Genomic DNA, 10,427 nt, shown 5'->3' with positions numbered 1-10,427 from the left:
CTAGAGCAAATCTATGGTGTCAGTGTCTACATTTAGGTACTTAATTACTAAGGGACTTGCATTTTAGATGCTTTTCCTGAAGTGTTATAAAAAGCTGCAGTTTAATACTCACTTACCAACTAGGAATCAAAAATCTTTAGAGACAAACTACTTTTGAAGTTTCTCTTTTTTGCCAGCATTGCTTGTTTAGTTCTGAACAGATGATCATTTGAGTTTTGTGCTCCAAAACCTTTTCCAGTTCTCAAAGCAAAACAAAAAACCTGGCCAGGTCATGGCAATCAGTTTAACACCAAGCCAGAAGCAAGTCAGTTGGGTAGGGAGGTAATGTTTAATTTCCACAGCAGCATTTGCATTTTATGTTATGCCATATGTAACAATAGAGCTAATACTGTTCTCAGCAAGTGTAGGATACAGCTCCTCCTAGCCCACAAGCTTGAACTGAACACGAGTAAGCCAGCAACTGCTTAGTTACTTCCAGCTGATAGCATGGCCTTAATTTGTTTCATGGCAGCTTGACGGTTGACAACTCTGTAAGTGCCTTTGTAACAAGCAACTTGGAGGAGTTGGTATACAACTTGGCTGAGGGTCTGTTATAACTGATTTGCTGAGATAGACTTATCCTTCCTGGGACAACTGGAATTTTGCAGAAAGAATTTTTGCTTTATATTCATGAAAACACAGCTGATACCATTAAATTTGGCTAAAATTTACCAACATTGTTACCAGTTTTTCATTGTATATGAGATGATACTAGCAAAGACTTCTGTAATAAAGCTGAATTAAATTTAAATGAGTTTTAAACTTGCATGGCAGCAAAGGACATGTTTCTATAATGCTGATGCAGCTGAAGAATACAGTTATCTTGGCTGGCTCGGGGGGATGGGGGGCTTTTTTGGTGGGTTGGCTGGTTGGTCCCCTGAGACCCTATGGGCAGATTCAAAATGACTAACCATTTTAGCAAAACATCTGTTCAGATCCCCTTGCTTATAAGGTCTGAAAAGTTAAGTAATGCAGGATGAGGTAAACAAGACGTGACTGTTAGGTGAGGAATAAATGTCATGTTGCTTTTACCTGGTGAGCAGAGAGACAGAACATAGCATACTTCTTATATTCCCCTCCACACCTGTGTTTTGTTTTGAGTTGGTAGAATTGTTTCATCTTGTCAGGTAGCCATAGAGGTTCGAAACAAGATGCAGCAAGGTTGTGTCCACGGAACTTGATGCAGTTACCTTTTAGAGCCAAGCTGCTCGCCAGTTCCTTCAGAAAATACTCGCTGTGTTTACTTCATTATAAGTTTCTATCCACAAACCAGTAATAAAAGCAGCTTTAGCTGTTTCCTGTGCAGACTTGTGAGTTGGGAAGAGTGTGAGCTGACATGACCCTCAACAATTGCATTATAAATGTCATAGATTTGTTTACAGCAGATATTCTGTGGACTGCATGCTGGCATAGATGTTACACAACACTGGGTACCTTGTGGAAATTTCTTTTAGTATGCAAGTGTGCAGAAGGGGCTGCATTGCAGCATCAGTCACAGGCCCCAGTATCTCTTAGTTATTTCTGTTTGAAGGCAAGTGTAAAGTTTCCTCCTTGATGTGGCTGGTTGCTTTTTACTTGCTTTAGTCAAGCAAAGCAAACATGCGGTGTTTTGTTTACAATGCTATGCAAGTACAATCTAAGTTATGGAGTTCTAGATAAATTTGCCCTTTAGAACAGATACTGTTCCTAAGGGCACCAAACTTTTTGGGAGCGATGGGGGAAGGGAAAGTAGCTAGAAACTTCTTTCATGTAGAAGTGGTACATGTCTGGTGCTTCTGGAAATGTGGTTTTCAGTAAGAATGGGATGTATGTCTTTGCACCATCAGAGCAACATACATGCATAATGTGTGCAATAGCACCTGGATAGTGTGCCCTATAGCACGAGTGGTACTATGAATTGTATAAGTAACTTAAACTGTTAATGAAAGAAAACATTCTTTCCTTTAAATTGAAATTCTTTTTGGTACATTTTAAAATTGTATTCTTTTGAAAAGCACAAAATTGCAGCACTAGCAAAATGTAATATGCCACTATGGGTAGCAGTAAACTACTGGTACTGGTCAGCTGTGCCTCAATGTAGTGGAGTTTGGTCAAGGGCATTAGAGAAAAGTTGTACACGAAGGCTCATGCTTCTATGTCCACTGTGCAAACTGAGCTTTTTTCCTAGTTACATAAGAACTATGTGTATAGGAGCAAATAATGCTGAGTGTGAACAAGAGATCTCCCTTTCTACCAAACATCTTAAGTTCTGGCATCAGAAAAAAAGGGTAAAATAGTATCAGGGAAGATCTTCTGTACGATAGAGCGTAACAGAAGGCTTAAAAAGGCAGTACAGAGCTCTGAAAAAGTGTCTGTATATACTGCCATGGTACTATAAATCAGAGTCATGTTTAAGAAAGACATGTTCCTATATGACTTCCCCAGAAGCCTTGTACTGCATAAAACAAAAGACAACAGATGTAGACAGGAAAAGAAAAGATAAAAGGGTTTTGGTCAGAGGGGCAAGTTGCAGTCATCCACAGTGGACTTTTTCTGGCATTGAAACAAAGGAGGGTTTTGAAGGAGGATTTTTTGAGCCAATTTTGCAAGGCTGATGGACCATTCATCAGTTTGAGGCAGTATCAGAGAAAGTACAAAGGTGCTTGTTGGAAAACATAGTAAGCAGGCAAAGGACAGTGACCCTGGCTAGATGTAAGTGAAATGTGATGATAAGAAAATAGACATATTGAGGATTAATGGAAAAGCCCTTAGAAGTGAAAATACACAATTCCTTTTGGAAGAGGAAACTTGGAAAAACAATGAAGGGGCATGACCAAATCGACAAGATTAGAAAACTGTCTTTGTAGGTTTAATGAGTCAAAACTTGTCAAGCTAGTCAAATAAAGTCAAAATGATGATGTACAATCAACTTTTTACACCATGTAAAACACAGTGCCTATCACTTCAAGAGCCATTCGTAATACATCAGATTTCACAGTATCTGAATAGTCTTTCTTAAGGTTGGCTTCTCTCCTTTTATAGAGAGGAAGAATCTTCTGATACAAAGACAGGGAGTTCCACTCTGCTCAGATATGGGATGACATAGGTCAATTGCCTGTGTAAACTGGCTAGTAGCTTCAAAGGACCTCTTCTTTATCTGTTTTGTCCACATGAAGATGTGGAAATAAGAGAAATTGTGGTGGTGTATATAAGATTATTTTAAGATTTAAAAAACGTCTCTAGGCTATCAGAATAATTCCGCTATTCTTTGCACTTAACGCTTAGGAATTATTCCGGTTTTTCTTTAACTCCCTTTTTTCTAGCTAACCTTACGCTGCATTTTTGCTGTGTAGGATTCTAACTTCATCTAGTTCTATCTAGGGATACACCATTGACCTTGGGCAGTTCATATTTGTTTAAAGTTGCAATCCATGGCAATAATTACAGTGCCATAGAACGGTATGTGTGGTTAAACTTCAACTTATCTGCTTGTTTAGAGTTTGTCCCTAAATAACTTGGAAAATACTTTAGGCTATTTCAGCAAAGATATCCAATAAAAGAATTGTATTGCATAAACTAAAGTAACTTATTTCCAAAGCACTAATTTGGTAAAGCCTGAAAAAGGTTTTCTCTAAATCAGTTTCAAGCAATGCTGACAGATGAATGCACACACAAAAAAGTTTGGTTATTGAAACTACTTAATAGTTCATAATTTTAAATAACAAACAGAACTTCTTGATCCAAGATAACACTAAGCCTGAACTGCTTATCAGAATTACTTTCATTTGGTTCATTTTCCCTACTTTTGTACATAGTATAACTTGCTTCCCTAAACCGTGCCTGTAATTTCAGTACAATAAATATTATAAGCAGGGACTTCTGTTTTATGGGTATCCACCATTCTAAATCTACTCTAGCTATTGTGTATAGATGTCCTTGTAATATAAAGACTTACAAGATGTTGCTCAGCACTGCTATATATCTTCTTTGTTGGAAATTACCATTTATGTAGCAGAGTCAGCAGAAGGAAAGATGTGGCCATGCCCATGCAAAGTCTTATGTGGGGATGGGATAAATATCAGAGGACAGTAGAATTAAAGAGCAACAGTAGAAATTTTGACAGAGGTTCTCTCAAAACCCTTAAAGAGATGCAAACTTCTGTTACTCTAAATGGAATATTAATTCTGAATTTAATTACTGACAATTTCAGTGTTGATTTGTAATATTTGCCCAGTGCCAGTATATCTTTGATGCATTTTAATGGTTTGCTATTTATAATGCTAATATTACTGCTATTTATAATAATTTATAATTCCCAGTATCGATACAGGCTGGGGGATGAAGGGATTGAGAGCAGCCCTGCAGAGATGGGCTTGAAAAGCTGGACATGAGCCAGCAGTGTGAGCTCACAGCCCAGAAAGCCAACCGTATCCTGGGGTGCATCAAAAGAAGTGTGGCCAGCAGGTCAAGAGAGGTGATTCTCCCCCTCTACTTCACTCTGGTGAGACCCCACCTGGAATACTGCATCCAGCTCTGGATTCCTCAGCACAGGAAAGACATGGACCTGTGGGAGCGGGTCCAGAGGAGGCCACAAAAATGGTCAGAGGGCTGGAACACCTCTCCTATGAGGAAAGGCTGAGAGAGTTGGGGTTGTTCAGCCTGGAGAAAAGAAGGCTGTGGGAAGACCTTATTGCAGCCTTCCAGTACTTAAAGGGGGCTTATAAAACAGATGGGGACAGACTTTTTAATAGGGCCTGCAGCGACAAGATAAGGGGTGATGGTTTTGAACTAAAAGAGGGTAGATTCAGACTAGGTATAAGGAAGACATTTTTTACAATGAGGGTGGTGAAACACTGGCACAGGTCGCCCAGAGGGGTGGTAGATGCCCCATCCCTGCAAACACTCAAGGTCAGGTTAGACAGGGCTCTGAGCAACCTGATCTAGTTGAAGATGTCCCTGCTCATTGCAGGGGGGTTGGACTAGATGACCTTTTAAGGTCCCTTCCAACCCAAACCATTCTATGATTCTATGAAATACCTGAACTTTTCTCATCTTTGCTGCCACATCTGAATTCAGCATCAAGGGAAAAACAGACCCTGAATACTTGTTAAAAAGGTGCTATAAACCACCACTTTTAGCAAAGTGAGAGATAGAAGACAAAAGTTTTTGTAAAGAAGGTGTGTTAAGGCTAAGGAAAAAATTGGTTTATGTTAAAAAAAACAGTTCTCTTCAACTGATCTTTGTGTACATGCAGACACACTCCACTTTAACTTTTCGTAATGCAAACTTGAAAACAGCTTGAGGAGAAGCTAGAATAGCCAATGAACATGACATATCATAGAATTAGTAACAAGCAATAGGACAAGAGGAAACGGCCTCAAGTTACTCCAAGGGAGGTTTACATTGGATATTAGGAAAAATTTCTTCACCGAAAGGGTAGCGAGGCACTGGAGCAGGCTGCCCAGGGAAGTGGTTGAGTCCCCATCCCTGGAGGTATTTAAAAGACAGGGAGATGTGGTGCTTAGGGACATGGTTTAGTGGTGGACTTGGCAGTGTTAGGTTAACAGTTGGACGTGATGATCTTAAAGGTCTTTTCCAACCTAAATGATTCTATGATTCTATGATAGAATTTATTTTCTTTCAGCAGTAATCATGCAGGAAAAATGGAGCCTGATCCCATGGGTACTACATTTCATTAACTATATGAAATAGCATATTACAATTGTATTGTGCATGGATTTAGGAAAAATTTAGAAGGAATATTCAATCGAATGTCAGTTGAACTACAAACAGAAACATTTAATTAAAATTTGGGGAAATTATATGGCTAATGGCATTGTCTAAAGTTACCTTATTTGGCTATGCATTTTGCCAACCTTTTCAAATAACTCGGTACACTACAACCCTAAATCTCATCTATGCATTTTTTTCACCAGAGGGTGCTGGCCAATTTTTTAAAATATATGTTATGTAGGGGTAATTTAAGGTGCTGTACATAGCAGAAACCTGAAACAGGAACTAAAAAAGAAATTTCCAATCTTTGTTTATTATGATACTCTCAACAGGAGCGGCTGCTGAGTAATTCCGTTCTTAGCAGGGTAATGTCTTAGTAACTGGAATTTTGCAGAAAGAATTTTTGCTTTATATTCATGAAAACACAGCTGATACCATTAAATTTGGCTAAAATTTACCAACATTGTTACTTAGCAGGGAATATATCCAGGATTTCAGAGGAAGTCCTGCTATAATGCACAAGACCTATTTAGGCAGTGGACATTATCACTTTGCAGTACTTAAAGCATCAGTTTGAAAACTCTGACTTAGAATCTCATGATTATTAGGAAAAGAAGTAAATAGCTCTCAAATTGTTTTTTCTGAATCCTTGTAGAAATACCAGTAGCTATATATATATATATATATAATTTTTTTTTTTTTTTTTTTTTAAGAGGACTGTAGCCCATGAACTGCTGTTTTAATGTCCCGGCATAGTGATATAGGACAGAGCAGAAAACATTTTGCCAGAGAATCCTGTAATCTTACTCTAGTGGGAGCTGATGCTAGAAGTCTTAAAGGAAAGTGTATGTAGCTTAGCAGTACCAACAGGATAAACTCTAATGAGTAAAGAATAGTCTATGCCTATGAAATGATTGCAGATTCATATGAAATTAATTTTAATTCTTCAGCTATTGGGGGCGGGGCGGGGCGGGGGAAGAAATGTGGGAAAATACCTTTCCATATATTGCATTTGGTTTTGATGTAGATATTGGAGTTGTGACCATCAGTATTCACAAGCAGATCCCAAATCTATGTTTAAAGTTGTTTTTATAGTTTATTCTCAAAATTAATCTTTCTGCTTTGGAAAGAAAGCTCATACATGTTTAATTGGGATGTCTGAAGATGTTTAAACAGCTCTGGATTTGATAGTCATTGAAGACCTTTAGTAACTAGATTAGAAAGACAGCTTCTAAATGTATTCTGGATGTCATGAAGTCTCTCAAAACTTCCCGAGTGACCTTACTAGGCTTTTGTTCTCTCATGTACAAAACTTCAGTTCAGTCTGGTGGACTGGAAAGCAATCCTGTATGTAGCTACCAATTCACAAAGCAAGTATTTTCCCTGCAGTGATGCTTGCAGACTACCTACCCACCGAATATTGCTTTTAGAGAAGCCGTCATTCAGAGAAAGATGCACCTTCCTTTTGCCATGTAGCTTGAGTCACTGAAGGCTACTATACCACTTCTGAGTTAAAGCATTTAGCTTGTGGCAAATTTAACCGTACATAGCTTGGCAGAAATGTTCTCACTTTCAGGTATCTTCAAGAAGCCCACCGAGCCCTATTTAATTGCCTTGGAAGAACGCGTTACCGTCACCGTCAGATGACTCCAACACCAGCGCTTGTACGTGTACCTGAACCCCGGTTCGGTCTGGGGTTTTTGAGATGTTCTTTGGTACACTGGGAAAGATGAGTTCAAGTCCGTGCCGCAGCAGGTGACGAGCAGATAAAAGACAACGGATTTTCCGTGTCTGCGCACAGACTTGGCCGCGTCTCCTCAGGGAGCACTTAAACCTGCCGCTCAGCGGCAGGCTCCAGGACGAGAGGGAGCGCAGCCACGCTGCTCTGCGGGGACGACACCGGCCCGGGAGCCCGGGCTGCGGCCCGCCGGGCCCGTCCCGCTGAGGGGCCGCCCCGGCGCCCTGACCCCGCGGCTCGCCTCGTCCCAGGAAGCCGCTGGCCGCGCCGCGACACGGCCGCCGCCCGCCGGGCCGGGCGGCGCGGCGCCTCGGAGCCCGCGACCGCCCCAGCCCGTCGGCGAGACGGCGGGGATGGCGCAGCGCGGCTCACCTGCGGGAGGCGGTGGCTCCTGCGCAGCGGCTGCGCGCTCTCCCGCTCCCGCCCCGCCCCGCGCCGATTGGTGAGCGCTCCCGTGCGGAGCAGCGGTTGGCCGGCGGGCCCGTCAGTCCGGCGCGCCCCGTCCCCTCCCCGCGGTCCCCCCTCGGCCGGCCTGGGCCTCGTCCTCAGCGGCTGCGGCGGGCGGGGGCCTCGGTCCGGCGCGCCCCTGCCCCGGTGCCGGCGGGGACCCCGCGCCGAGAGGGCTCGTGAGCGACGCTGGTCCCCGGACAGGTGAGATGCGGACGAGCCCTGCGTGCCCGGCGGGACAGGTGGGACCCGCCCCCCCGCGCTGGCGCGGGGCGGCTGCGCGCGCCCTGCCCTGCCCCGCCCCGCCCCGCCGGACCGAGGGCCCGTCGGCCGCAGCCTGTTGCCCGCCCGTCCGCCCGCCCGCCGCCGTCCCCGCTTCGGGTGTGTGCTGCGGGGCGAGCTCTGCGGCGGCGGGCCCGGCCGGGAGCCCACCCTCCAGGGGCGCGCTGCTTGCGGGAAGACCGCAGCTCCCGGCCCTCCGGAGGGGTGGCGAGCGCGGCGCGGGGCGCAGCGCGTCTCTGCCGGCGGCGGTGGCGCGGGCCCGGCGCGGCCTCCGGGCAGGTGCGCGGGCGGGGGGGGGGGGGCCGCGCCGCTCCCCGCGGTCTCCGCCCCCAGGCCCCTCCCTGCGGGCGCCGTTCCGGGCTCGGGCTCCGCCGGGCTCTGGCGGGGGGCAGGCGGCGGGGGCCTGCGCCCGCTTGGCCGCCGCGCGGCCTTGGGGCGGCGGGGCTGGCACGGCCCCTCCGGAGCGGCCTCGGGTCCCGCCAGCTGCAGGCGATGCGCGGGCAGCCGGGCAGCCTTCTCGTCCTGGGCCGAGCAGGCCCCGCAGGCGCTTGTGCCGCCGCCTCTGCCGTGCGCTGCCCGCGGCGCTCGCCGCCCGCCCCTCCACGTCCGGGGCACGGCCGGGCGCCTCGGACACAGGAGCAGCCGCTGTCTGGGGGCGCCGTCCCTGCGGGTGTTTTACCAGTTGGTTGGCTCTCCGAGGCTCGAAGGGCGTGATGAAATGGGTTGCTTTTTGGGCACGTGGATTCGGAGAGTACTGTGCTTTTCGAGACTCGGTAGACAATGAGAGCAGGCTTTCTAAGGGGTGTATTTGTTGTGTAGGGTAATGGAGGGAGCAGATGAAAACCTTCTGGGGGTGGCCACATTCTCCGCTGGACTTTTGGAATAAAATTGAAAACTGTTTGTGTATCATGTAAATGATGTTGTGCAGATGCTCTTAAGGAACCTTGGTTGGCTGAGATCTATTTTCAGATCACTTCAAATAATTCTGGTCTGGCTTCAGCAGGCTTCAATAGGTCTAAGGTTTTGGCATGTAGTGAAGAAGGAGTAGTTGTTGAAATTCTCGGTGGCAGAACCACAGCATGCCTTTTGTCTGTAGTCTCTTTTTGTGAACCCAAGAAAATGGAACATGCGTAGTCTCTTGTCTTATTTATCATTGAAAAAAATTAAATCTGAGTTGGTCCCTCTTATGAAGTGGAAAGATGCTCCTTGCCTTAAAGACCTTACAATTGAATGTAGCAATCTATGACTTTTATGTCCAACAGATGCTTTCAAAGTCAGAATTGTTTTCATGCTGTGCCTAGTAGTTCTTCATGTGTGAGAAAGACAGGAAGAGTGTGTAATAAGGACAGAACTATGTATGCTTGCTTGTTCATTTTCTCTCTGTTGTTCATCCTGCATGGTGTAGCACCAACTTGAAGAAAAATATTATAAAACTCTTATTTTAACCAAATTGTTTTATTCATTTTTCTGTTTATTTAACTTATTTTAATAAAGGGGTGACATCTAGAAATCAAGATGGGGAGTAGTTATGAGCTTTGCTTTTTGTTCATGTAAATTTTATTTCCAGGCTCTTAGCACATTTCATAATGTTCTTGTATGCAACTGTAGGTTGAATTGACCAAGGTAACTAGGTAAAAACTATAAATATGTTTACTTAATCAAGCACTCTAATACTGTGTGATACTCAGATTTAAAAAAGAACAGCGTATTATCCTTTTAGTAACAAACACAATAAACAGATGGTTTACTGTCTATCCAATATATCGGTACTAGCTGCTTATGAAAGAACCATTTTTTAATAAGAATACATCTACAGGGAGTTGTGCTAGGTCTGACAGTGCAGAACTTCATCAGTGATCTGACAGTAAATTTGTGAATGCCATGGTTAACGTTTGTAAATGCCATAACTTGTTAAAAATGTGAACAGTCAATCTGAACAGGGTGAAGTAGACCACTGGGCATGCTATGTATTTCAGTAGAGTTTGTGTTAAGGTCAAACAAATTTTTATATTGTAGAGGAGGAACTGTAGGCTTCATTTAAAGTACAAGTGAATGGGTTTTGAGGAACAGATGTTCTGCAAATGGTGCAGGCAGTCAAAAGGAACGCAACAAGAACTCAGCAATGTTACAGGAAAAAGGATTAAGTCTATCTCTAAATAAATAGACAAGGAAGTAGTGAACAGAATTAGGAAGAAGATTTTAAATTCTA

General features: G+C 44.2%; 1 protein-coding gene across 6 annotated transcripts in view; it reads left to right on the top strand.

Moving 5' to 3' along the window:
- RALGPS1 (Ral GEF with PH domain and SH3 binding motif 1) overlaps positions 1-10,427 on the top strand; it is a 155,317-nt gene that overhangs the window by 16,694 nt on the left and 128,196 nt on the right. The window contains exon 1 of one of the 6 annotated variants that reach the window (XM_082327149.1): positions 8,069-8,140. The exons of the other annotated variants lie outside the window; for them this stretch is intronic. The gene's annotated coding sequence lies outside the window, so the exon portion shown is untranslated. Of the gene's footprint in view, positions 1-8,068; positions 8,141-10,427 lie in introns of those variants that run through there. 6 annotated transcript variants of the gene reach the window in all.

The sequence above is a fragment of the Platalea leucorodia genome (assembly GCF_965183815.1).
Source record: "Platalea leucorodia genome assembly, chromosome: 15".
Taxonomy (NCBI): domain Eukaryota; kingdom Metazoa; phylum Chordata; class Aves; order Pelecaniformes; family Threskiornithidae; genus Platalea; species Platalea leucorodia.
The sequence above is the reverse complement of the archived record's forward strand: the minus strand, read 5'-3'. Positions and strand labels throughout refer to the sequence as shown.